Source organism: Mustelus asterias, assembly GCF_964213995.1.
Source record: "Mustelus asterias chromosome 26 unlocalized genomic scaffold, sMusAst1.hap1.1 SUPER_26_unloc_16, whole genome shotgun sequence".
Lineage (NCBI taxonomy): Eukaryota > Metazoa > Chordata > Chondrichthyes > Carcharhiniformes > Triakidae > Mustelus > Mustelus asterias.
This window is the reverse complement of record NW_027590083.1, coordinates 231,331-259,004: the sequence shown is the minus strand read 5'-3', so window position 1 is coordinate 259,004 and position 27,674 is coordinate 231,331. Positions and strand designations below refer to the sequence as shown.

Genomic DNA, 27,674 nt, shown 5'->3' with positions numbered 1-27,674 from the left:
TTATTTATTCTCATCACTTGGACACCAATCTGGGACAGATACCTTGAACTGCATACGAGCATCATCTGTTGTGCTCAGAAGAAGTGGTTCATTTGCAATGGCCATTCGATCAATGGCTGTCCATCGTTTGGCGTATGGACAGATTTCCGTTTAAGGAAGGACTGGGTCAGCCGATGCAAGTCATTCGACCTTTATGGGGTCTGAGCCTTCGAACTCATTTTCTGGATTCAGACATAATTGTGTCTTTCCGGAAACATTGCCAGCCGCCAAATGGTGTCCAATTGGGTTGGTATCAGCCTTTTATTAATCAAACCTATGTAGTGAGTCCGAACCGTTATGTCTTGTCGAATGCAATAGCCTGTGGTTAATCCGAACCTATTCATGAAGGCCAGGATGGATTCCAAAGGTATTGCTTGTCCGGGTGGAAGGCCCTTCATACAATCCGCAATTTCTACCTTATACCGATATCTAAGATAGTCTTGGATAACTCCTAGATGACCAGCTGGGACAATATTTTAATGTGTTGTAAATCGCGTTCAACACCAGGCGCCATCCCGTAACATCACTCACGTGTCCCGGGAGTGCACCGCCAGATCATTTGCGTTTACTTCGAAGACACTGTCAAGTTTGGTAGACTGCATGAGTGGGTGTATTGACCATAGCGGGAGTTCTGGAGAAGGTGATATGTCGACTTTCATTCTGATTTCATAAACTTCCAAGTGCTTCTGTACAGCATCCAGCAGCGTGGCGTAACATTTCTGCAGAATGTTTGGCTATTCGTCTTGGCTTTATTGCCACCTCTCTTGGAGAGACGTAGGATGAGAGGAGACCTAATTGAAAAGAGGAGACCTAATTGAGGTATATAAGTTATTGTGAGGCAGAGATCGGGTGGACTTTCAGAGGCTTTTTCCCAGAGTGGAAATGGCTGCGACGAGAGGACACAGATTTAAGGTGCTGGGGGGTAGGTACAGGGGAAATGTTAGGGGGAAGTTTGTCACACAGAGGGTGGTGGGCGAGTGGAATCGACTGCCGTCAGTGATTGTGGAGGCAAACTCAATAGGGTTTTTTAAGAGACTCCTGGATGAGTACATGCTACTTAATAGGATGGTGGGTAATAGGTAGGCCTAAAAGGTAGGGATATGTTCGGCACAACTTGTGGGGCCGAAGGGCCTGTTTTGTGCTATAGCTTTCTACGTTTCTATGTTTCTATCACATCGAACATGGTTCTCGACTGCAACTTGAGCAGGTGACAGCAAATCAAATCCAGATGTGCGCTCAACCCAACCTCCACGTGGCTAATGACCAGATACCGGAGAAAGGCGCTGCTGTCGCGCCGTGGAGATGCAGAAGAGGCCATTGCCTCATCCCGTAGCAGCGGTACCCACCAGCAGCATCAGTGCTGCCACCATGCCGACACGTCCCTGTGGCAGGGAGCCAAGGACCGGCCAGCTATGGCCAGAGATAGAGACCCAGTGTTAAGTGACAACCGGGTGGAAGCCTGAGCGGCAGCAGCATAGCATTTGACCCAAAGTTCACTCCAACTGTTGCTTAGAGAGCCGAGGACGCTGCCGACATTCTCTCCTCTTCTGCTCTGCTTTATGCTCAATTTTCATTTATTCATTTCACATTTACAAATCGCACCATCTGAAAGCACACAAATAACATGACAGCTGCATGTTGAGACACCACATCGTATCACCAACAGTGTGTACTGCATATTCAGGAGATTTATGCTGAATGCCAGGGATGTGAATTTCAGTATTTTAAACAGCGTATAAAATGACCCTCTCCTTTTAGTTTTGACCAGTTATTGCACTATTGTTTCAGCATTTTTATCGCCTGATTAATTCACACTATTTTATTCTATTGCTCACAGTGAACATCCTGACAATCGCAATCATGTCTTTCAAAGATTGTGGCCTCTCCAAATCTGTCACCCGTTACCTGTTGGCTATGGCCATAGTGGATCTCCTGGTAATTGTATTTAATGTAATCTTACATCGCATTGCTATAATCTATTGGTCTGACACGTTTGCGCTCTACACTCCCGTGTGCAGATTCATCCTCTATATGTCGCCGGCTGCCATCGACATTTCTGTTTGGTTGACGGTCTCTTTTACCTTTGATCGCCTGGTGGCCATTTGCTGTCCGAAGATGAAAAGAAAATACTGCACCGAGAAAGGTGCTGCTGTGGTAATCATCATTGTGAGCTCACTGTTCTGTTTGAAGAACATTCCCTGGCCCTTTCTGTATTCGTCTTATTACAACAATGCACAGTTTGGTTGTGTGTTATCAATATATTTTTATATTTTACCCACTTGGATAGCATTTTCTTGGATTGAACAGCTGTTCACCCCCGTGATTCCATTCTTTCTGATTTTACTTTGTAACCTTGTTACGATAAAACGCATTTTTATAGCCAATCGCGGTAGAATGAGACTCCGGCAGCACAGCAATGATGGGAAGAAAAAGGATACTGAGCTGATGAACCGCAGAAGATCGATTGTGTTGCTATTTACAATATCAGCTAGTTTTATACTGCTCTGGGTGACATCAGTGATTTATTTCTTGTATTACAGAATTATGGAGGTTTTCAAACGCAGATCTAAATTTAACAGCTACCCTGTTTTCCAAGAGGCTGGAATTATGCTGCAGCTTCTGAGCTCCTGCACCAACACAGCCATTTACACAATAACCCAGCGACAATTCAGAAATCAGCTGATCGGGGTGGTCAAGTATCCCCTTACAATAATTGGGAAATTAGTGAAAAGTGGGATCAAACAGCAGTGAAGATGAAACTCCCAATCTCAGGGACATGATTCAACACAATTAAAATCAACTCCTCATTTCAACACATCGAAACAGCAGAGGATCTAAATATTTGTAATGCATGATTAAAATTCATTGGCTGTCAAAAGTTCGTTCAGTATGAAGTTCATTGGTACCAACAATTATATAGCTGGAAATCAGGTTCTATGAAATTATAAATACAGAGTAATTTATTCTGATCGTTTTTCAAATAAGAGATTAAAACACTGAGGGAAATTTAATCGTCCGCATGGACTGCCGCATAGAGACAGGATGTTAATCTCCAGAAAACCTGTCTAATCGTATAACCCAGCTTCCATCACGTTGTTCCTTCATCCTCTTCATTTATGTGAGGCCTCCTTAACACATAATTCGGTGCCCATGATAATGTAACAATCGCTAGTCCACTGTAAACATGAAATGTATGATGTTAATCACACTGAGAACAGACTACCACTTTCAGCACAATGTTATTTCGGTAGTGATAATCATTAATTACAGTTGAAGTTCATTTAAATGACAGAGGCAAGGAGTGGAAGGAGGAGTTTTGGAGGAGGTGTTCCAACTGGAATGCGGCAGTGTGTGTGTGTTTATTTTCAACATGAGTCGAGGAAACACAATGCGTACAACTCGAACAGTGTAAGGCCAGCTTGGCTGGAAACTTGGCCGCAGAGAGAGAGAGAGAATCATGAATTGATGAGGACTGGAGGAGGAAAGCATGAGGGAAATCAAAATGTGGGAGGGTGCTGAACTTTCACATGGCAAAGAGTGGAGATCATCATCTGCAATACGGGATATAAATGAGCTAGAGGGCTACGAGATAGTGAAGTGGAAAGGTGGGAGTGCCCCAAAAGAAAAGAGAATTCTGGCGTGGTACATAATTGCGAGGTGTTAACTGTTTGATGAGGTTTGATTGGAAAGTTTGAGAAAGGGTATCACAGAGAGTTGGAAACCGGATGGGTTTTGGTTGGAGAGCTGATTGGAGCTGGCTCCAGAGGCGGGAAAGTGAACAATAAAGTCATTGAAATGTTTCTGACACGATGGAAAATGTATCGGACTCGAGTATTTATTAGTGCGAAGGGAGATGCTTAAAGATGTGATGGATTGAAGTGGTGCAGGAATGAATGAGGAGAGGAGAGTGACAAGCGTAGCTTTGAGTGAAAGTTTGCTGTTGAGGAGATGGTTAGGGTGTGCTCAATGGTGTGGTGGATACGTGTGATTGTATGGAGGAGTTAATGGAAACATTTAAAATTATAGAGGCAATGTGAACAGGTAGGCATGGCGTCTGACAGGGCTGATAAATGTGCTGGCTGCAGGCTTTCATTTGATTAGATTTATTATTGTCACATATATGATCATACAGTGAAAAGCGTTGCCTCTTGAAAGCTATACAGAGAAGTATACAAGTTCATAGAGAAGGAAAATGTAGTGTTACAGCCATAGCTAAGGTGTAGAGGAATATCAACTTCGTGCGAGGTCCGTACATTAAAAATCCGAAGATGCTGTTCTTGATTAGGTTGCTACGCCACCTCAGAATGCTGTGTCTTTCTTCTGATGGAAGAAACTGGAAGAGATTACGTCCAGGGTGCGTGTGGTCCTTAATCATGCTCTTTGCTTTGCGGAGGTAGCAGGAAATGCAGAAGGTAGCAAGGGGTGGGAGGCTGTTTTGTGTGATGGACTGGGCTTCGTTCACGGCGCTTTGCAGTTTGTTGCGGTCTTGGGCAGGGCAGGAGCCATATCAAGCCGTGATACAACTGGAAATAATGCTTGCTATGGTGCATCTGTAAACTTTAGTGAAAGTCATAGCGGACAAGCCAAACTTCCTTCGTGTTCTGACGGAGTGGAGGCTTTGCTGTGTTTGCTTAACTACAGTGTTGGCAAAGGGGATGGGAGCAGAACATGCTGTTGGTGGCATGGAAACTGAAAACTTGAAGCTCTCGACCATTTGAACGTTGTCCCCATTCATGTAAAAAGGGGCATGTTCCCACGATGCTCCGTGAAGTCGATTAATATCTCCTTCGTTTTGTTGACATTGAGGGAGAGATTTATTTCTGTCGCAAAGGTTCACCAGATTCTTTATCTCATTCTTGTACTAGACCTCATTACTGTTTCAGATCCGACTCACTCCGGCGGTGTCGTCAGAAATTTTGAAAATTAAGTTGGAGGGGAAACTGGCCACACAGTCATTGGCGTAAAAAATAGGCGGGAAGATATTTTAATAGAGAGGTCGAGAATTGTGAGGTCACTGAGAAGGAGGCGTGCTGGGACAGATCTGAAGGATTAAACTTGGGAATGACTGGGTGATAGTGGACTTATGGAGAAGGGACTAAAGGCGATGGAAGGGACGGGAGTATTGGACATGGAAGCACGGAGATGGTACTGAAATGATTGAAAATGTTTTGGAGCAGGAGCGTGCAGATGCACATGGGGAAATAAGCAGCCCTGAACTGGAGTTGGGTTGGGCGATGGTACTTGTCTGGAAGTGTTTTTGAGGACCAGGAAAGTGGCGGCAATGTGAGACGTTCCCGTTCACGGTGCAGAAACGGAGGTGCTCGGAATTGTTGGAAGCACTACGTTGGACACATGGAGCTGTACAGAGAGTTAATGAAGATTGGGAGAAATGGAAAACACATACGTGAAAGGTGAAGTGGTTGAAGAGGTGATTTAAGTGACTGGCGCAGAGAGGAATTTGATCGGGGAGGTGACTGAAATTTTGGGGAGGGCGTTTTTGTTGATGTGTCACGGGATTAGATGTGACCTTTCAAATGTTTCAGTGGGTCTGGAATATGTTGTGACATCTATCAATCACATAATGGTGGAAAATGCAAGGGTGCTCTGACAGGAATGTCAACAGAATTTGAGGAAACGAGATTGATTGATGTATTTGTCAAGGAGGTTAATGATTTTGGGAAACAAGCAGGAATTTGGAGCTAATGTTACAAAATGATCAGTAACGATCTGTTCGAATGATTGTGCTGGCGAGAGCGGCAGACTGGCAGCGCCCTGCTCATATTCCTTTGCATAGTGTGACCAGCGACAAGTTAGATTATGCAGCTTAGCCTGCAGTTGAGAGTTTTCTTTTATTACGCCAAAAGAAGCACAAGTTGCAGTGAAGGTGGTCAGCTTATCACAGGAAAAGGCCTTATCCAAAGATTTGATGTCAGAGGGGAAAATGTGCCACATTCAAAATGTCTTATCAGTGACATAAATTTACCAATTCTTCCCCTACTTCATGCGAGTTTCTCCCCAGATAGATACCGGACTCTGGCAATTCCTTTACCGTCCAAAAGTACTGGCAAATAAAGTTTGTGGACATCAATATTTATGGACACGATTGGCAAAATAGGAATCTGAACATGAGAAAAAAGAAATGCTAAATTCACAATCCCAATAATCTTCAAAGTGTGAGAAGTCGAGTTCCTCGGGTTATTCTGCACGGATACATTTCTTCTCCAAAGTGCTTTGCAAAGCGATCAACCAGTCTCGGTTTGGTTTCTCCTGCACAGGAGCAGCGAATGCAATAGATCAAATTGAAAGATGTGTAATTGAAATTCACCTGAAAATCGCTGATGATATTTAACCAAATTTCCTGTACAGCTTTTCGTTAACAAAATAAAATAAAAAATTCCAAGTCTATTTGCCTTGCTGCATTATTTCCTAATAGTTATTTTCAGCATTTCTTCACTTTTTCACTCGATAACTTCAATGCAATATCCAAAAAAAAATTGACATTGACACATTGGTACTCAGGGATATTGTTAAAATTTCCCTGTTTGATAGACGTTCTCCGAAAATTTGGTTTAACATATTAATCAGTAAATGAAACAGTAAAATTATTTTGCAATATTATAGAAACAAGCTGAAGATTAAATATTTCCCTGCATGAATGTCGGATTTCTTAACGTTTGAATTGACATTATTTTTCAGTTTTATTCGAGCGAAGTTATCACGGGTTGTTCTTCCTGTCCGTGTGTCTCTTTGGGAAAGTTGAACGCACTGTCATGTTGTAACATCTCTTATTACCGTTCTGTTGGGCCGATCCTGTCCTGGAAGGTCACATGCCTATTTATTGAATTTCTTTCATAATATCTCTATCAATTACTTTTATTGCTGTTCCTCAACTGTTTGTTTGGCGATTCCAAATATTTTCTTTCTTTCAAGTGGACATCATTTTTGTACACATCCTGTCGCCGGCAGAAGGGAGACAAGTTATCTTTGTTATATTCTCAACATCAGAAGGTCTTTGTTCGAGTCCTACGATGTGGAGATGCCGGCGTACTTCGAGTCTTACCCCAGGAATTGATGGCCAATGAAACTGTTTCCATAATTCGGCCGAACAGGCTGAGTGCCAAACAGGAAAATCTTTTAAACGGGCCATTAAATGTGGGAGAGACACATCAGGCTTGATTATGGAGTGACCCTCATACTATAATCCTCTGGTGGCAGAGTAGGAACCTGTTCCAGGTACAAACAGTTCTGGAAACAGATGGATGTCTGCCATAGAACATCACAAATGATAGGTAGAGGATGGGATTGGAATGTTGGAAGTAATACACACCAAACTCTGCTCATTATTACAAATGAAGGCGAATCTCCATCAAACTCAGACCTGTGGAGTTTTGGGTGATGTCTTAGACACAGTCTCTGGAAGGGCAGGGGTGAGGGGAGCGGGTGCGGGAAGAGACAAGAAATTTGGGGAGAGATAAGAAATCTGCAGATTTTACAACAATGGAATCAATCAATGAAATAAACACAGAAATGAATATTACCTCGAGTCATTTGAAAGTGCGACACGTTGAATTCCTGGGGTTATTCTGCCCGGATAAATTTCCTCTCCAAAATGCTCAGCAAAGCGATCAACCAGTCTAGGTTTTGCCTCTCCGATACTGCATAGACCGTACAGGAGGTAGTGAATGCAATGGATCAAATTGAAAGATGTGAAAATGAAACACAGAAAAACTACAGCACAAGCAGGCCGTTCGGCCCACAAGTTGTGCCGAACACATCCCTACCTTCCAGACCTACCTATAACCCTCCATCCTATTAAGCTCCATGTACTCATTCAGGAGTCTCTTAAAAGACCCTATTGAGTTCGACTCCAACACCACTGACGGCAGCCGATTCCACTCGCCCACCACCCTCTGTGTGAAAAACTTACCCTAACATCTCACCTGTACCTACCCCCAAGCACCTTAAACCTGTGTCCACTCGTAGCAGACATTTCCACCCTGGGAAAAACCCTCTGAGAGTCCACCCGATCTATACCTCTCAACATCTTATACACCTCTATTAGGTCTCCTCTCATCCTTCGTCTCTCCAAGGAGAAAAGACCGAGCTCCCTCAGCCTATCCTCATAAGGCATGCCCCTCAATCCAGGCAACATCCTTGGAAATCTCCTCTGCACCCTTTCAATCTTTTCCACATCCTTCCTATAGTGAGGCGACCAGAACTGTGCACAGTACTCCAAGTGGGGTCTGACGAGGGTTATATACAGCTGCATCATTATCCCCATACTCCTCAACTCAATACCTCGATTGATCAAGGTCAGCACACCATATGCCTTCTTAACCACCTACTCCACCTGCGGGGCCGACTTCAGAGTCCTATGGACCCGGACCCCAAGGTCCTTCTGATCCTCTACAGTACTAAGAGTCTTTCCCTTTATATTGTACTCCTTCATCCCATTTGACCTACCAAAATGGACCACGACGCATTTATCTGGGTTGAAGTCCATCTGCCACTTGTCCGCTCAGTCTTGCATCCTATCTATGTCCCTCTGTAACTTTTGACATCCCTCCAGACTATCCAAAACCCCATCAAACTTTGTGTCGTTGGCAAAGTTACGAACCCATCCCTCCGCTTCCTCATCCAGTTCATTTATGAAAATGACAAACAGTAAGGGTCCCAGGACAGATCGCTGGGGCACACCACTGGTGACCGACCTCCATTCAGAAAAAGACCCATCTATACCCACTCTCTGGCTCCTTTGGGTCATAGCCTCTGTGTGCCCCTCTGATTCTCTACCTACCTGAGGACAAATGGAAAGATCGAGAGGTTCACGTTTTTAGGTGTCCAGATCACCAACAACCTGTCCTCGTCCCCCCCCCCCCCCACACCCGTCCCCCTTGCCGACGCTATAGTTACAAAAGCCCACCATCCCCTCTACTTTCTCATAAGACGAATTAAATTTGGCATGTCTGCGCCGACTCTCATCAATGTTTACAGATGCACCATAGAAGGCATTCTTTCTGGTTGTATCGCAGCTTGGTATGCTTCCTGTTCTGCCCAAGACCGCAAGGAACTACAAAAGGTCGTGAATGTAGCCCAATCCATCACGCAAACCAGACTCCCATCCATTGATTCTGTCTACACTTCCCATTGCCTCGGCAAAGCAGCCAGCGTAATTAAGGAACCCACGCACCCCGGACATTCACTATGCCACCTTCTAACGTCGGGAAAAAGACACAGAAGTCTGAAGTCTCGTACCAACCGACTCAAGAACAGCTTATATAAGAACATAAGAAATAGGATCAAGAGTAGGCCATCTAGCCCCTCGAGCCTGCCCCGCCATTCAATAAGATCAGTTCCACTTACCGTCTGATCCCTATAACCCCTAATTCCCTTGCCGATCAGGAATCCATCTATCCCTGATTTAAACATATTCAATGAGGTAGCCTTCACCACTTCAGTGGGCAGAGAATTCCAGAGATTCACCACCCTCTGAGAGAAGAAGTTTCTCCTCAACTCTGTCCTAAACGGACCCCCCCTTTATTTTGACGCTGTGCCCTCTAGTTCTAGTTTCCTTTCTAAGTGGAAATAATCTCTCCACCTCTACCCTATCCAACAATTTCATTATCTTATCGGTCTCTAAAAGATCCCCCCTCAGCCTTCTAAATTCCAACGAGTACAAACCCAATCTGCACAGTCTCTCCTCATAATCAACACCCCTCATCTCCGGTATCAACCTGGTGAACGTACTCTGCACTCCCTCCAAGGCCAATATATCCTTCCGCAAATAAGTGGAACAATACTGCACACAGTATTCCAGCTGCGGCCTCACCAATATTCTGTACAGATGCAGCAAGAGATCTCTGCTTTTATATTCAATCCCCCTTGCGATATAGGCCAACATCCCATTTGCCAACTTGATCACCTGTTGCACCTGCAGACTGGGTTTTCGCGTCTCATGCACAAGGACCCCCAGGTCCATTTGCACAATCGCATGTTGTATTTTTTTTCCATTTCGATAATAATCCAATTTGCTATTATTTCCTCCAAAGTGAATAACCTCGGATTTGTAAACGTTATTCTCCATCTGCCAGATACTCTCCCACTCACTCAGCCTGTCCAAATCACTCTGCAGACCTTCTACGCCCTCCACACGATTCACTTTTCGACTTATCTTTGTGTCGTCTGCAAACTTTGTTACCCTACACTCAGTCCCCTCCTCCAGATCGTCTATATTAATGGTAAATAGTTGAGGCCCCAGTACCGATCCCTGAGGCACGCCACTAGTTACCATATGCCAACAAGAAAAGCACCCATTTATTCCGACTCTCTGCTTCCTGTCGGATAGCCAATCCCCAATCCACGCGAACACCCTACCCCCAACTCCGTGTGACCTAATCTTCTTCAGCAACCTTTTGTGAGGCACCTTATCAAACCCCTTTTGGAAATCCAAAAACACTGCATCTACCCGTTCCCCTCCGTCAGCCACACTCGTCACATCTTCATAAAAATCCAACAAGTTCGTCAAGCACGACTTTCCACTCATGAATCCATGCTGCGTCTGCTTCATCGAACCATTCTTATCCAGATGACCTGCTATTTCTTCTTTAAAGATGGATTCCAGCATTTTCCCAACTACAGACGTTAAGCAAACCAGCTTGTAGTTACCCGCCTTTTGTCTATTTCCTTTTTTAAACAGCGGCGTAACATTAGCCGTTTTCCAATCCACCGGCACGACCCCAGAATCGAACGAATTTTGATAAATTACCACTAACGCATCCACTATTACCTCTGACATTTCTTTATGTTACCTGGGATGCATTCCATCCGGGCCCGGGGACTTGTCCACCTTCAGTCCCGTTAGTCTACCAAGCACTGCCTCCCTGGTAACATTAATTGTATCGTGTAACTCTCCTCCTCCCAGCCCTCTATCGTTAATATTTGGTAAACTATTTGTGTCTTCCACCGTGAAGACCGACAAAAAACTTATTTAAAGATTCAGCCATTTCCTCATTTCCCACAATTAAATCCCCGCTCTCATCCTCCAAGGGTCCAACATTCACTCTTGCCACTCTATTCCTTTTTATATATTTGTAAAAGCTTTTACTATCATTTATTTTATATTTAGAGCGAGCCTAGCTTCATGGCCTATCTTTCCTTTCTTTATCGCTTTCTTAGCCGTTCTTTGTTGTTTCTTAAAGTTTTCCCAATCTTCCGATTCTCCACTATTTTTGGCCACTCTGTACACATCGGTCTTTAATTTAATACTCTTCTTAATTTCCTTCGTTCTCCACGGCTGGTTATCCCTTTTCTTACAGTCCTTCTTTATCACCGGAATATATTGTTGCTGAGTACTGAAAAGGGTCTCCTTAAAAATCTTCCACTGTTCCTCAGCTGTCCTACCTACCAGTCTGCTCTCCCAGTCCACCTGAGCCAATTCCGCTCTCATCCGATCGTACTTCCCACTGTTCAAACAGAGGACACTGGTATGGAACCCTACTTTCTCCTCTTCCATTTGAATCAGAAATTCGACCATATTGTTATCACGTGACCCAAGAGGATCCTTCACAAGATCATCCTTAATTCTGCCTACCTCGTTACACGTTACCAGATCTAAGATAACTCGTTCCTTCGTCGGTTCTGTAACATACTGTTCAAGGTAACTATCCGGACAGCATTCTAAGAACTCTTCCTCCATCCCACCCCTTCCAACTTGAGTCAGCCAATCAATATGCAAGTTGAAGTGCCCCATGATTATTGTCGTTCCGTTTTTGCACGCATCCATTATTTCCTTATTTATTGCCCTCCCCACCTCAACATTATTATTTGGGGGCCTATAGAAAACGCCGACTAGTGTCTTTCTCCCCCTCCTATTATTTATCTCAAGCCGTAACGATTCCACGTTTTGTTCCTTCGAGCCGATGTCATCCCTCACTCCTACCCTGATATTATCTTTTATTAACAGAGCTACCCGATCACATTTTCCTTCCTGCCTAAATGCCTGACACCCCTGGATATTCATCTCCCAGTCCTGGTCTTCCTGCAGCCACGTTTCTGTAATGGCCACGAGATCATACCCATTTGTGCTGATTTGCACCATCAACACATTAACTTTGTTCCGAATGCTTCGTGCATTCAGGAAAAGTGCCTTTATTCCAGCTTTTATCTGGACCCGATTTGATGAAACGCTATCAGCCTCTCGCTCGCCCTCTACTCCTTTAACTACTTGAAAGCCCTCATTCACTTGCACTCGCTCCCTCTCCTCTACCATTGATTTCGTAATTCCTCTGATCTCTGCACCCTCCTCCCCATAAATTAGTTTTAAAACCCTATCTACAACCCTAGTGATACGATTCGCTAGGACACTGGTCCCAGCACGGTTCAAACGGAGACGATCCCATCTATAGAGGTCCCATCTACCCAAATACTGGTGCCAATGCCCCACGAATTCGAACCCATTCCTCCCACACCAATGCTTGAGCCACGCATTCCTCTCCTTAATCTTATTAACCCTGCGCCAATTCGCGCGTGGCTCAGGTAGTAATCCAGAGATTACCACCTTGTTGGTTCTGCATTTTAATTTGTTCCCGAGCTCTTCGTACTCCCGCTGCAGATCCTTAGTTCCTGTTTTTTCTATGTCATTGGCACCTACATGGACCACGACAACTGGATTTTCGCCCTCCCATTCCAAATTCCTCTGCAGCCCAGATGATACATCCTGGACCCGAGCACCAGGCAGGCAATACAACTTCCGGTGTTCCTTATCCTGGTCACAGAGAACAGTGTGTATGCCCTTAACAACACTATCCCCAATTACTACTACATTACTCTTTGATTTCTCCGTTGCAGCAGCACCCTGCACCCTGGTACTGCCGACAGTTTGCTCGTCCTTCTCGCAGCCATTTTTCCCATCTACACTGGTGGCAAGAACCTCAAATCTTTTGCACAGATTTAAGGGCTGATGTTCATGGGACTTTACCTCCCTCATACTACTTCCTTTCTTCCCCCACTGCCCGCCTTCTTCCCCCCACTGCCCGCCTTCTTCCCCCCACTGGCCGCCTCACCCGCAGCCACTCCCTGTTGTCCCTGACCCCAGCTAAGTTAGTCAGTCTAAAGGGTGTGACTTTCTCGTTGTACAGATTATCCAGATAGCTCTCCCCTTCCCTGATAAGCCTCAGTGGCTGTAGCTCAGAGTCCAGTTCATCTATTTGAGCTGGAAATGCTCCAGCAACCAGCACTTACTGCGGACATGGTCCCTGGGGTCCACCTTGGGGAGCACTTGCTCCCACATCATGCAGAAATAGCACATTTCATTTCCCTCCATAACAATTTACCTTGTATAAGTCGGTGTAATTTAAAAGTGGAACCCTACCGTGCCTCTGTCTGTCCTCGCCGAAGCCCTGTGTGCCAAAGCCCTTACAGTTTACACTCTGCTCCCCACTCACTCCGCTGCCCGCTCCCGACGCTGCCCGCTGTATCGAGTGACGTTTATACGAAAAAAAAGCACACAATCTCCCAGAATCCCCTGCGGCCTACTCCCACTTCCCTTAGTTTAAACCCTTGAAAAAAAAAGCCCGCGAAAAAACGGATTAAATAACTAAATAAATCACAGCACTTTACTCACCCTCTGAGAATCTCTCCCTCTGTCCTGCTCCAGTCGAACAAATGAGCTTCTTCTTTGCTGTTGTCAGACTTCTGAATGGACTTACCTTGCATTAAGGTGATCTTTCACTCCACCCTCGCTATGCCTGTAACACTACATTCTGCACTCTCTCGACTCCTCCTCTATGAACGGCATGCTTTGTCTGCATGGCGCGCAAGAAACAATAATTTTCACTGTATTCTAATGCGTGACAATAATTAATCAAATCAAATCAAATCGAATACCTTCTCTTTCACGTTCACCTACTGCTGCCCACGCCCTGCTCGGTTGATCCATTGCCTGAAATTTTATTTCTGAAAACATCCCTGGGACATGTTTTTTCTTGGACACAGTCCCTTATGCATTCTGTGAAATCTTCCTGGAGGCGACCGATGACAATAGGGCGGCACGGTAGTACAGTGGTTAGCACTGCTGCTTGACAGCTCCAGGGACCTGGGTTCGATTCCCAGCTTGGGTCACTGTCTGTGTGGAGTTTGCACATTCTTCTCGTTTCTGCGTGGGTTTCCTCCGGGTGCTCCGATTTCCTCCCACAGGCCAAAGATGTGCGGATTATTTTGATTGGCCATGCTAAAATTGCCCCTTAGTGTCCAGGGATGTTTAGATTTGAGGGTTTAGTGGATAAAATGTGTAGGGGTATGGGGGTAGGGCCTGCGTGGGAGTGTGGTTGGTGCAGACTCGATGGGCCAAATGGCCTATTTCTGTACTGTAGGGTTTCTATGATTCTTCTATGAATTGTATTAATCGAGTCATTATGAAAGGTCAACTCACCCATATTACCGTGCCTCTTTTCTCACAAGCCCTCATTATTTCTTGAATGATACTATATCCCAATTTGGAAGCAGTGTTCGGAGTCTTGTGAATTGTTCCTGCCAATTTGTTGTGCTTTTTTAAATTTTCCACCCAGATCCATTGAACATGTTACTCTTTAGTGTCAATGTAATTTCTTAATAGACCCTTGATATCATCTTTAACCAACAGAGCAACTCTACCTCGTATTCCATCTTGGCTATGCTTCTGAATTTCTGATAACCCTTGGACATTCAAAACCGAGTCCTGGTACTTCTGTAGCCATGCTTCATCAATCCCCATATTTATTTCTCTTTGTGCCGTCAACTCATTGACAGCATCACGAATACTGCGTGCATTTACTTACAAGGTATTTAAATATGTCCCACTGATTTGTCTTTCATTTGCCGAGTTTTCCTGTGCACTCCGTTTTTCCCACGTTGTGACCTCCTTTCTGAAACCCTGGTCGTTAAACTGAACTCATTTTTCGTCCAATTGACTTCTATCTTCTCCACAGATGCTTACCTGCAGTTTTGGTTCCCAGGAACCACGATGATTCTTGTAGTTTTACCCTTCCATCTCCCCCACCCCCTACATACTTGGGATTTTAAAGTCCTTGTGACCAATCTAATTATTATTTCCACTGGAACCCTGCAGATGGAGACTTCCCCAAAGGTACAGATCACTCCGATTCCAATATTATCGCCAATGCCCCATGACATGCAGCCGAACTTTCCCCCACTGCTCCTTTAGCCACGTTGTTACTTCCCTATCTTTCTCAGCCATTGCAAGTGGCTTGGGTAGTAATCCAGAGATGAGAACACTTGAGGACTGAAAGTCATAGAGTCATAGAGTTGTAGAGCATGGAAAAAGGCCCCTCGGTCCAACTTGTCCATGCGCCCTTTTTTTTTCAACCCCTAAGCTCATCCAAATTGCCCGCATTTGACTCATTTCCCTCGATATCCATCTTACCCATGTAACTGTCTAAATGCTTTTTAAAAGACAAAATTGTACCCGACTCCACTACGACCTCTGGCAGATTGTCCCAGGCACTCACCACCCTCTGTGTATGCCACTCTGGACACTTTTGTATCTCTCCTCTTTCAGCTTAAAAGTCTGCCCTACCTTTGGGAAAAGATTTTGACTATTTAGCTGATCTGTACCCCTCATTATTTAATCAATCTCTATAAGAACACCCCTCAGCCTTCTGCACTCTCGTGAATAAAGTCCCAGTCTATCCAGCCTCTCCTTGTAAACCAAATCATCAAGTCCACATAGCATACCTGTAAATATTTTCTGCACTCTTTCTAGTTTAATAATATCCTTTCTATAATAGGGTGACCAGAACTGGACACAGTATTCCAACTGTGGCTTGACCAACGTCTTGCACAACTACAACAAGACGTCCCAACTCCTGCATTCAATGTTCTGACGGATTGAAACCAAGCATGCTGATTGCCTTATTTACCAGTCTGTACACCTGTGACTCCACTTTGAAGAATCTATGAACATTTACCCCTGGATCTCTTTGTTCTGTAACTCTCCCCAACGCCCTACCATTAACTGAGTAAGTCCTGCCCTGGTTCAATCTAACAAAATGCATCACCTCGCATTTAACTAAATGAACCTCCATTTGCCATTCGGCAGCCCACTGGCCCGATTCATCAAGTTCCTGTTGCAATTGGAGATAACTTTCTTTACTGTCCACGATGCCACCAATCTTTGTATCACCTGCGAACTTACTAACCATGCCTCCTATATTCTCATCAAAATCATTAATATGAATGACAAATAACAGTGGACCCAGCAGTGATCCCTGAGGCACATCTCTGGCCACAGGCGTCCAATTTGAAAAAAAGAACAACCCTCTACAACGAACCTCTGGCTTCTGTCAATAAGCCAATTTTGTATTAATTTAGAAACCTCACCCTGGATCCCGTGTGATTTAACCTTAGGAAACAATCTGCCATGCGTTCCCTTGTCAAAGGCCTTGCTAAAGTCCACGTCGACAACATCAACTGCACTGTCCTCATCTACTTTCTTGGTTACCATTACAAAAAACTGAATCAAATTTGTCAGACACGATTTTCCACTCACAAAGCCATGCTGACTGTTCCTAATCAGTCCTTGCATCTCTAAATGCCTGTAGATCCTGTCTCTGAAAATACCTTCCAACAAGTTACCCACCACAGATATGAGGTTCACTGGTCTCCCGTTCCAAGGCTTTTCAGTGCAGCCCGTTTTATGCAAAGGCACAACATTTGCCACTCTCCAATCTTCAAGCACCTCACTCGTGACTATCGATGATTCAAATATCTCGGCGAGGGGAGCTGCAATTTTCTCCCTCGCCTCCCGCAATGTCCTGGGATACACTTAATCAGGTCCCAGAGATTTATTTATCTTGGTGCGCTTTAAGACTTCCTGCTTCTCTTTCTCTGTTACACTCATCAAGACATTTATTTCCCCAAGTTCCTTAACATTTATGCTTTTCTCGACAGTAAATATGGATAAGAAATATACATTTAGGATCTCACCCATCCCTTGTGGATCCGCACATAGATGACCTTGTTGATCCTTAAGAGACCCTATTCTCTCCCTTCTTACTCTTTTTTCCTTTATGTATTTGTAGAAGCTCTTTGGATTCTCCTTTTCCTTATCTGCCAAAACAATATCGTGTCCCCTTTATGCCCTCCGGATTTCTCCCTTAACTCTACTCCTACACCCTCTATATTCTTCAAGGGATTCACTTTATCCCAGCTGCCTATGCATGTCATGTGCCTCTTTCTTCTTCTTGACCAGGGCCTCAATATCCCGAGTCAACCAGGGTTCCCTACTTCTGCCAGCCTTGCCCTTCACTCTAAGAAGAATGTGCTTACCCTGAACCCTGGTTAACACACTTTTCAAAGCATGCCACTTACCAGACGTCCCTTTGCCTTCCCACAGGCTCGTCCAATTAAGTTTTAAAAGTTCTTGCATGATACCGTCAAAATTGTCATTGCCGCAATTTAGAATTTCAACTTTTGAGCCAGACCTATCATTCTCCATAGCTATCTTAAAACTAATAGAATTATGGTCGATGGTCCCAAAGTGATCCCTCATTAATACTTCCGTCACCTGCCCTTCCCTATTTCTGAAGAGGAGGTCAAGTTTTATCCCCTCTCTCGCCTGGCCATCTACATACTGAATGAGAAATTCCTCCTGAATACTCTCAATAAATTTATCTCCACCCAATCCTCTAATCCCGTGGCTTTCCCAGTCAATGTTGGGAGCGTTAAAATTTCTGACAATGTTTTCGGAGCTATCTGTAATCTACCTACATGTTTGCTCCTCAATTTTCCGCTTACTATTTGGAAGCCTATTGTACAACCTTATCAAAGTCATTTCCCCCTTCCTATTTCTAAGTTCTCCCCATAGAGGACTCCGTGGCTGAACCCTCGGATATATCCCCTTTCGGTACAGCCGTGATGTTTTCTCTCATCAAAAGTGCAACTCCTCCTCCCCTCTTACCTCCTGTTCTATCTTTCCTATAGCATGTGTACCCTGGGAAATTGAGCTGCCAGTCCTATCCCTCCCTGAGCCATGTTTCAGTCATAGCTATAACATCCCATTCCCACGTAACTAACCGTGCCCTGAGTTCATCTGCCTTGCCGGTCAGGCCTCTTGCATTGAAATAAATGCAGTCTAATCTGAACTTTCCTTGCTCTCTGTCTTGCTTTTGCCTGATCTGTCTGGTACTAGGATTACTGCCTTTACATCTTAATGGGCTCTTGTTATTTCTGCGCTGTCCTCAAATTTCTCTTCAGTCTCCCTAACGCTTTGGTCCGACACCCTGCCAATCTAGTTTAAACCCTCCTGAGTGGCACTGACAAATCTCCCGCCAGGATGGTAGACGCCCGCCAGTTCAGGTCTAACACATCCCTCTTGAACAGGTCAGACCTTCCCCAGAAAATATCCCAGTGATAAATAAATCTAAACCCCTGGCCCCTGCACCAGCTCTCAAGCCAGGCATTCATCTGCCTAATGTTCCTATTCCTACTCTCACTAGCATGTGGCACTGGTAGTAGTCCAGAAATTACTACCTTCGATGTCCTGCACTTTAACCTTCTGGCTAACTCTCTTAATTCACCCTTGAGGACCTCATCCCTTTTGCTACCTACGTCGTTGGTACCAATATTTACAACGACCTTTGGCTGCTCACAATCCCCCTTCAGATTGTCCTGCAATCGCTCAGAGACGCCCTTGACCCTGGCATCAGGGAGGCAACACACTATCCTGGAGTCTTGATTGCGGCCACAGAAACGCCTGTCTGTGCCTCTAACTATGCAGTTCCCTATGACAACAGCTCGCTTGCTCTCTGCCCGACCCTGCTCTACTGCAGAAAGAGCTGTGGTGCCACAGGCCTGGCTGCTGCTGGCATCTCCCCCTGAGGCTATCCCCCTCAAAAGTATCCAAGACGGTATACCTGTTTGAAAGGGGAATAGCCACAGGAGATTCCTGCAGTACCTGCCTGCCGCTCCTGGCGATCACCCATCTACCTGTTTGAACCTGTGATGTGACAACCTCCTGTAACTATGTCGAGCACACTCTCTGTCTCCTGCATGCTCTGCAGTACATCCACCTGCCGTTCTAACCGAACAATGTGGCGTGTGAGGAGCTGCAACTGGACACACTTCCTCCAGACAAAGTTGTCAGGGAGACGAGATTGCGCCCTAATTTCCCACATCTGTCAGGAGGATCATACCACTGTCCGAGCTGCCATACTGTCTTTACACAGGTAAGAGGATAACATAATCTCAGCTCACCTCTCCGTTGCTTGTGGTCCTCCCGGCGACTTTTGTTTGATTACAGGAGGAGGTAGGAAGAGAAACGCTGAAGCAGTTTTTGGGGTTTAACTGTCCCTTCACAACAGCTCCTCCATAAACGATCTTCTGGTCGCAGTGACTGCACCTGTGCAAATGTTACCTGCAACCGCCAATCACCTTCGCCACTCTGCTGCCCCCACCAGGACACTTGCATTCGCTCGAAGTGGGAAGGTGTCTTCCGGAAACCCACCTTCTGGTTGCAGTGACTGCACCTATGAAAATTTACCCTGAACCGCCAATCACCTTCGCCGCTCTGCTGCCGTCACCTGCACTTGTTCTTTGATTTAGATCCGAGCTCCTGATAATCCCAAACAGATCCTCTTTCCGGGTCTTGCCTATGCTGTTTGTGCCAACGTGACCCAAAACAATTGGATCCTCCCCCCTCCCACTCCAATATCTCCTCAACCCAATCACAGATTTCTCTCACGCTGGCATCAGGCAGGCAGTACATCATGCGGGTCTCAAAATCGTGTTCACAAAGGCTGCTATCAATCCCCACAATTCCCCTTTTCTGTTTATCTCGATGTGTGTGATTCCCCCTTTGCGGCTCAGCTTGAGACCTGTCATTTTGACCTTAGGTGTTTGTTCGTGTCCCACTTTTTCCTGATGACCTTGGTTTGCGTTTTCCCCCCATCACCGCTTTGTTGATAAGATCGGTGTTTGCGATTCCATCCGTGGCTCCTGAGATGTGTTTGTGTTTTTTTTTCAATTGCTGATTAAACCTGTGGGTATAATAAGCCAATATCCTACCCGATTCTGTGCCTGTGATCCCTTTTTCTCTCATTTGCTCCGTTTGCGTGCTTTCTACCCATGTTGATAAGTGTGATACCCCAACATACTGATAAACGCAGCGTGTATCATTCCTTCCTTTCTGATGAGCTGGATGTGTGATCTCACCTGTTGCTCATCAAATCGGTATTTGTTATTCTCTCGTTACAGCCAGACTCACTGAGTTATTTTCCTTCTATTACTGATGAGCTTGGCCTGTGTGATCTCTGTGTTATCTGATGAACAATGTCTGTGTGATTCTCCCTGTTGTCGATGAGCTTGCTGCCTTTGATGCACAACTCCACCCGCCCCGACCCCGCCCACCAAATAAACACACACACGCACACACACACAGACACACACACACTCTTCCACTTGCTTCGTGTGATTGTCCCATTTCATGCTGAGGGCGGGCTATGTATGTTGCCTTCATTGCAGAGGTGCTTGGCGACTGAGACTTCGCCATTTATCCTGGGTTTTGTGTGTGTTGCTCACAATACCATGAGAAGGTCTGTCTCTGCGATCCTCATGCTTCTCGTGCTCTTAGAAGCTTAGAAACATAGAAACATAGCACAAAGTCGCAGGAGTTGGTCATTAGTCCATTCGAGACTGCACCACCATTCAATATGATCATGGTTGATCATGCGCGTTTCGTTTCGGTTTCCGACCACAGTCCCCGAAACACGTGCTGGCTGGGCGCAATGGCAGTGCTAAATTCTCCCTCAGTGTGCCCGAGCAATCTCCGGAGTGTGGCGACTAGGGACTTTCACAGTTACTACATTGCAGCGTCAATGTAAGCAGACGTGAGACACGAATAAATAAACTTCATAGGAAACATTTCCCACTCCCGCTTCTTCTTCATAGCTCTTGATTACTTGAGCCACAAGGGTCACTTCCAGTTCCCTCTTGAATGAAATGGTTAGGAGTAGCTAATTCCACAGGTTTACAACTCTCTGAGTGAAGAAGTTCTTCTTCATCTCAATCCCGAATGACTTAACCATTATTCTTAGACTGTGACCTCATGTTCTGCATTGTCCCAGCATCAGGAACATTTTTTCTGCATCTACGCTGTCCAATCCCGTGCTTCTTTGAAATCTCCTCTCATTCTCCTGCATTCCAGTGTGTACAAGCCCAGTCGAACTATCTCCGCTTCATATGTGAGTCCTGCCCTTCCAGGAATTAGTCTGTTGAAACTTCGCTGGAGTCTATAAATGGCAAGGATGTCCTTCCTCAGACCAGGCGACCAAAACTGCACACAACGCTCAAGGTGTGGCCTCAGCAAGGTCCTGTATAACACAAGCAAAACATTCTGACACCGATACTCTGATCCACTTGTTATGAAGGCCAGCATGGCATTATTTTTCCTCACGTCCTGCTTCAACCGCATGCCACTCTTCACGCCTGGTCCACCATGACAACCAGGTCAGGTTGCACTTGATGTTTTCCTAAACTGCCCCCATTCAGATAATATTCTTCCCTCCTGTGTTGCCCACCAGAGTGGACAACCTCACACTTATCCACATTATGTCGCATTTGACAAGTATTTCCCCACTCAGCCAGCGTGTCCAAGGCACTATTCAGCCTCTTGGGGTTCTCCTCACAGAACGCAGTGCCACGCAGCTCAGTGTCGTTTGCAAAGTTGGAGATATTGCATTCAGTTGTCCAAATCAAAATTATATTTTGTGAATCGCTGTGTTCCCAGTACTGAACCATGCGTACCGCAGTAGCCACTGCCTGCCAGTCTGAATATGATCTGTTTATTCCCACTCTCTGCTGCCTGTCTGCCAACAAGTTCTCTAAACACGTCAATGCATTACCCCCAATATCATGTGCTTTAACTTTGCTCACGAGTCTCTTGCCTTTGACCTCGACAAAAGCCTTTTGGAATCCAGATCGACACCATCCAGTGGTTCATCCTTGTCCACTCGACTGGTTACATCCTCGAAAAAGTTCCAGCAGCTTTGTCAAGTATGAATTCCCTTTCGTGAATCCATGTGGACTCGGATCGATCATGTCACAACTTTCAAATTCTTACTTGTCCTATACTTAATAATTAACTGCAGCATTTTGCCCAACACCGATGTCAGGCTGAACGGTCTATAATTTCTATTATTTCTCTGTATCCATTTTTAAAAAGTGGGGTTACATTAGCTACAATCCAACCCACTGGAAGTCTTCCGGAGTCTACTGAATGTTGGAAAACGATCACAATTGCGTCCACTATATCTATGCTTAATTATTTGAGTACTGTGGGATGCAGAGCATCAGTCTTTGTGGAGTTATCTGCTTTTAATCCCAGTATTATCGCCAATACAATTTCCTGACTCATGAGGATTTCCTTCAGTTCAACCTTCATGCTAGTTCATCGTCCCCGAGTATTTTTCAATGTTATTTGGGTCCTCCTTCGCGAAGGCAAATCGAAACTATTTCCCTGGCTTGTCTTCCATCTTTTTGTTTTCCATTATGGATTGATTTGATTTTACCTGTAAGTGACCATTCGTCTTCACCTGTCGTTTTCTCTTCAAATATCTGTAGAAGCTTTTCGCAGTCAGTATTTTTTTGAGTTTTCTGCAAGCCTATTGCCGTAATAAATTTTCCGCTTCCGTGTTAACCCCTTTGCCTTCTGAATTGCTGGATTCTAAATTTCCCCCAGTCCTCAGGTTTTTCTGTTTTTTGGGGCCAAATTGTATGCCTTCTCTTTGGCTTTAACAGTATCCCTGATCTTCCTTTTTTGTAATGCATGAGCCACCTGCCCATTTTATTCTTGCGCCAGACAGTGATGCACAGTTATTGCAGTTCATCCATGTGTTTTTTGCTTGACTGCCATACCTATCCACAGTTAAATCCTTCACAAACTTTGCCAGTTTATCCTAGCCAATGCACGACTCATATCTTAAAATCAGCTTTCGTCAAGCTGAAGAACCAAGTCTCAAACTTAATTGTTTCACTTTCCAACTTAATGCAGCATTCTGCCATATCATTGTCACTCTTCCCCAAAGGATCTCGCACTACATGGTTGCTAATTAATCCACTCTCATTACCCCAAACCCAGTCCACGTTGGCCTTCTCGCTCGTTGGTTCCTCACCATATTGGTCGAGAAAACCATCCCTAATACATTCCAATAAATCCTCCTCTATCGCATTGCTACCAGTTTAGTGAGCCTAATCAATATGCAAATTGAAATCACCCATGACGACAGCTTTACCCTTACTGCATGCATCATTAATTTCCTGTTTGATGCCAGCCCTAACCTCACTACTACTGGTTTGGTCGTCTGTACACATATCCACGTTGATTTGGCTCCCGAATCTCGTATGTGGGTCCGAGTCAAAAGTCATTTGAAACCGCAGATAGACAATATCCACCGGTTCACCCTTGTCTACTCTGCTGGTCACATCCTCAAAAAAAAAATTCCACAAGCTTTGTCAAGCACCAATACCCTCTACTGAATCCATGATGACTTGGTCAAATCCTGTCACCGCTTTCCAAATTCTTAGTTATTATATGCTTAAGAATTGACTCCAGCATTTTACCAACAACTGATATCAGTCTAAACGGTCTTGAATTCCCTGTTAGCCCCCTCCCTCCTTTTGCTTGAAGTGGGGTTACATTCGTCACCCTCCTATCCACTGGAAATCTTGCAGAGGTCTGTTTAGAATGCAGGAGAATTATCACCAATGCGTCCATTACATCTCGGCCTACTTCCTCGAGTACTGTGGGATGCAGAGACCTGGGAAATTATCAGGTTATAACTTCCTGATCAATAAGGATTGCCTTCAGTTCCTCCTTCATGTTTGATCCTTTGTCCCCGAGTATTTCTGGAAGGTTATTTGTTCCTCTTCCGCGGAGGCAAATCCAAAGCATTTCTTTGGCTTGTCTGCCATGTATTTGCTTCAAGTTTAAAGTTTATTTATTTGTTTCAAGTCGATTCGTTAGGCAGAACAAGGCTTGACACTGCTATGATATTATGGTGAAATTCCCCTCGTCGCCACAGTCCGGCACATATTCGTGTCAATGTACCTAACGAGCACGTCTTTCAGACTGTAGGAGGGAAACGGGAGCACCCGAAGGAAATCCACACAGACATGGGGAGAACATGCAAACTCCACACAGACAGTGACCGAGCCAGGAATCTAACCCAGGTACCTGGCGCTGTGAGGTAACATTGTTCAGCACTGTGCCACCATTGTTGCCCATTCTGAATTCAACTGATTCCAACGCTAAGGAACCATGTGTCTTCACCAGTCTTTTTCTCTTCAAATTTCAATTGAAACTTTTGCAGTCATTTTTTAAATGTTCTGCGAGCTTATTCCCGTAATCTATTTTCCGCTTCAGAATTAAACCCTTTGCCTACGTTTGCTGGATTTTAAATTTATGCCAGTCCTCCGATTTGCTTCTTTTTGGGCCAATTTATATGCCTCCTCTTGGCTTTAACACGATCCGAGATTTCCATTCTCAGCCATGGATGAGCCACCTTCTACATTTTACTCTTATACGAGACAGGGATGCATAGTTGTTGAAATTTATACATGTGCGATTTAAATGTTTGTCATTGCCTATCCACTGTTGACTCCTTCAGTGTCATGTGTCAGTTTATCCTAGCCAATGCACGACTCATACCTTCAAAGTTAGCTTCCCTCAAATTCAGGATACCAGTCACAAATTTTAATGTGTCACTCTCCATCTTAATAAAGCATTCTGTCATATTATGTTCTTTCTTCCACAAAGGTTCTCGCACCACAACATTCCTAATTCATCCCCCCTCATTACCCGAACCCCAATCTATGAAAGCCTGCTCTCTCGTTGGTTCCTCGACATATTGGCCCAGAGGACCATTCCATTGACATTCGCCTCCTCCATCGCATTGCTAACAGTTTGCTGAGCCCAATCAATATGCAGATTGAAGTCACCCATGATCACTGCTGTACCCTTACTGCGCACATCCCTAATTTCCGGCAGACGCAATCCCAACCTCACTACGACAGTTTGATGGTCTGCACACAACTCCTATTACCGATTCTTGTCCTTTGAGGCTCCGCAGCCCCATCCAACATCATCCAGACTAATGGTCTTCTCTTCTATAGCATTACTATCCTCTGTAACCAGCAATGCTCTGCCAATCCCCTTTCATTTCCTTCTTAATCCATCCACCTTACGACAAATGTTCTTTGCATTGAGACACAGCTCTTCCCTTTTTTTTGGTATTCATTGTGCTCTTAGAATTATGATGCAGTGTGGCCCTCTGTGATTTTGGCTTTAGTTTCTCTGCCTTCCATGTGTCCCTTTCCTTCCTGTTGTTTTTGTCCCCACTTGACTTCCTGCTGACATCCTGCATCGTTTCCATCCGTCTACCACATTAGCTTAAACCCTCCCCAACAGCACGAGCAAACACTCCGCCGAGGACATTGGATCCAGTCCTGCACACGTTCCCACTGTCCGATTTGCACTGGTCCCACCTCCCTGAGCAACGGCTCCAACGTCCCAGGAATTTGTGTGGCTCCCTCTTGCACCCCCTCACAAGCAACGTATTCATGTTAGGAATGCTGACATTCATACTCTGACTGGCACGTGGCATTGGTAGCACTCCGAAGATAACCACCTTTGAAGTTTCACATTTTAGTTTAACTGCGAGCTCACTCAATCCAGACTGTTGCACCTAATCCCACTTTTACCGATATCGTTGGTGCCTCTATGCACCAGGACAGCTCAACATTCACCCTCCCCCTCCAGAATGCCCTGTCGCCACTCCGAGACATCCTTGACCGTTGCCCCAGGGAGGCCCCTTTCAATCCTTCAATCACGTTTGCGTCCACAGAGTCTGTTCCCCTTACAATTGAACCTATTATCACTGTAGATATTCCATGCCTTTTCCTGCACTCCTCTGTAGCAGTGCCAGCCATGGTGCCATGGCCCTGGCTGCTGCCACGTGCCCTCGTGAAAGGTATCCCTCAATGATACCCAAAACGGTATTTCTGCTTTGGAAGGAGATGACAGCAGGGGACTCCTGCACTGCCTTCCTACGCTTCCTCTGACTGAAGGTCCCAACCCCATCTCCCTGAGTAATGCTTATCTGCGGTGCAAGCAACGCACTGAACGTACTATCCATGACTTCCTCAGCAAACGTGGATGCACCAAAGAGAATCCATCCGCAGCTCCAGTGTCGTCAAGCTGTCTAACAGGAGCAGTTGTTGGAAACACGTCCTGCAACTGAAAAGCCTGGGGCACCGGAAGTGTCCATGAATTCCCGCTTCGCACAAGAGGAGCATGACAAATGTCTTGGATCTCCGGCAATGACGTAACACTCAATATAAATGAACTAAAACTACAATGCCAAGAGTATTTAAAGAAGAAATTAAAAGTAAATTAAAACTACTGATCAGTCACTAGCCAATCACTTACCTTCTGGCTGTGATGGAACAGTCCGTTTTGTTGTACTACTCATTTGCCTTCAAGTCTCCCTCGCAGTTCGTCCTGTCCGCTCCACCGAAAGGTGAGGATGTCTTTCCACTCGGCACCGAATTCAGTCTCAGCTCAACATTTCAGTTACCCTCTCACTGACTGCATCTCACTCCAACTGCATTCTCTCTACCACAAGTGTGCCGAACCTCGATCGGTGTGACTTCCTTTTGCTGCTGAGATCGGAGTGTGGTACACCTGCATCCAGATGAATTTCATGTGTTTGATTCGCTCCAATGTTCATGAGCTCGATATGTTTAATTCGCCGGAATGCTGCTGAGTCTTGTGTGCGTTATTTCCATTTGTTAACGACCTCGATGTTTGCTGATAAGCTTGGTGTGAGTGCTCCCCCTTACTACAGTATTGAAGCCACGCTTCTTGTATGTGATTGAACCATTTCTCATGAATTTGATATGATTCCCCTTGTTAAGAACATCTTGGCTTGTGTAATTTTACCCTGACATGATGTGCTGCTTCTCTTTTCTTCACCGCAATGATGATGAGCTGAGGTTCTGCTATTTCAAATTTGTTCACGAGTTTCATGTCCATGCTTCCCCCATATCCCGATAATTTGAGAGTTATCCTTCCGCACTCCCACCCCCACCGCCGCCGCTTTCTTGATCAGCTCCTTGTGTGTGTGTGCATTTTGATGATGAGTTTGGTGTTTTTGATTCGCTCGAATGCTGATGCGTTTGGCTCGCATTTCTCTGCCATTCCCATTGAGTTCATTGCATGTGGTCCATCCATTTGCTTATTAGTTATGCTTGTGCGATTCCTGAGTAATGCATGGCTCTCCACTGTCGATGAGTTTGACATATATTTCTCTCAGAAAGTATCAGTTTGGTTTTCGAGTTTTCTCCATTTCCTGATGAGATCTGTGTGTGTGTGTGTGTGATGTCCCCTTTCTCTGGAGCAAAGTGGATGTAATTTCCAAGTTTCCTGGTGAGCTTTGTTTGTGGAATGCACCCGGTTCCTGATGAGCTGGGTGTGTGTGTGATGCACTCGGTACTTGGTGAGCTAAATGTGTGGGATACACTCGTGCCTGGATGTGCAAAATATGTGGTATACGCTCGCGCCCTGATGTGTTAAATTTGTGGGATAC

At 45.1% G+C, this 27,674-nt stretch overlaps 1 pseudogene; it reads right to left on the bottom strand.

The window, feature by feature from the left end:
- Nucleotides 1-27,121, bottom strand: LOC144482105 (iron-sulfur cluster assembly factor IBA57, mitochondrial-like; annotated as a pseudogene).
- Between the last annotated feature and the right edge of the window lie 553 nt (nt 27,122-27,674).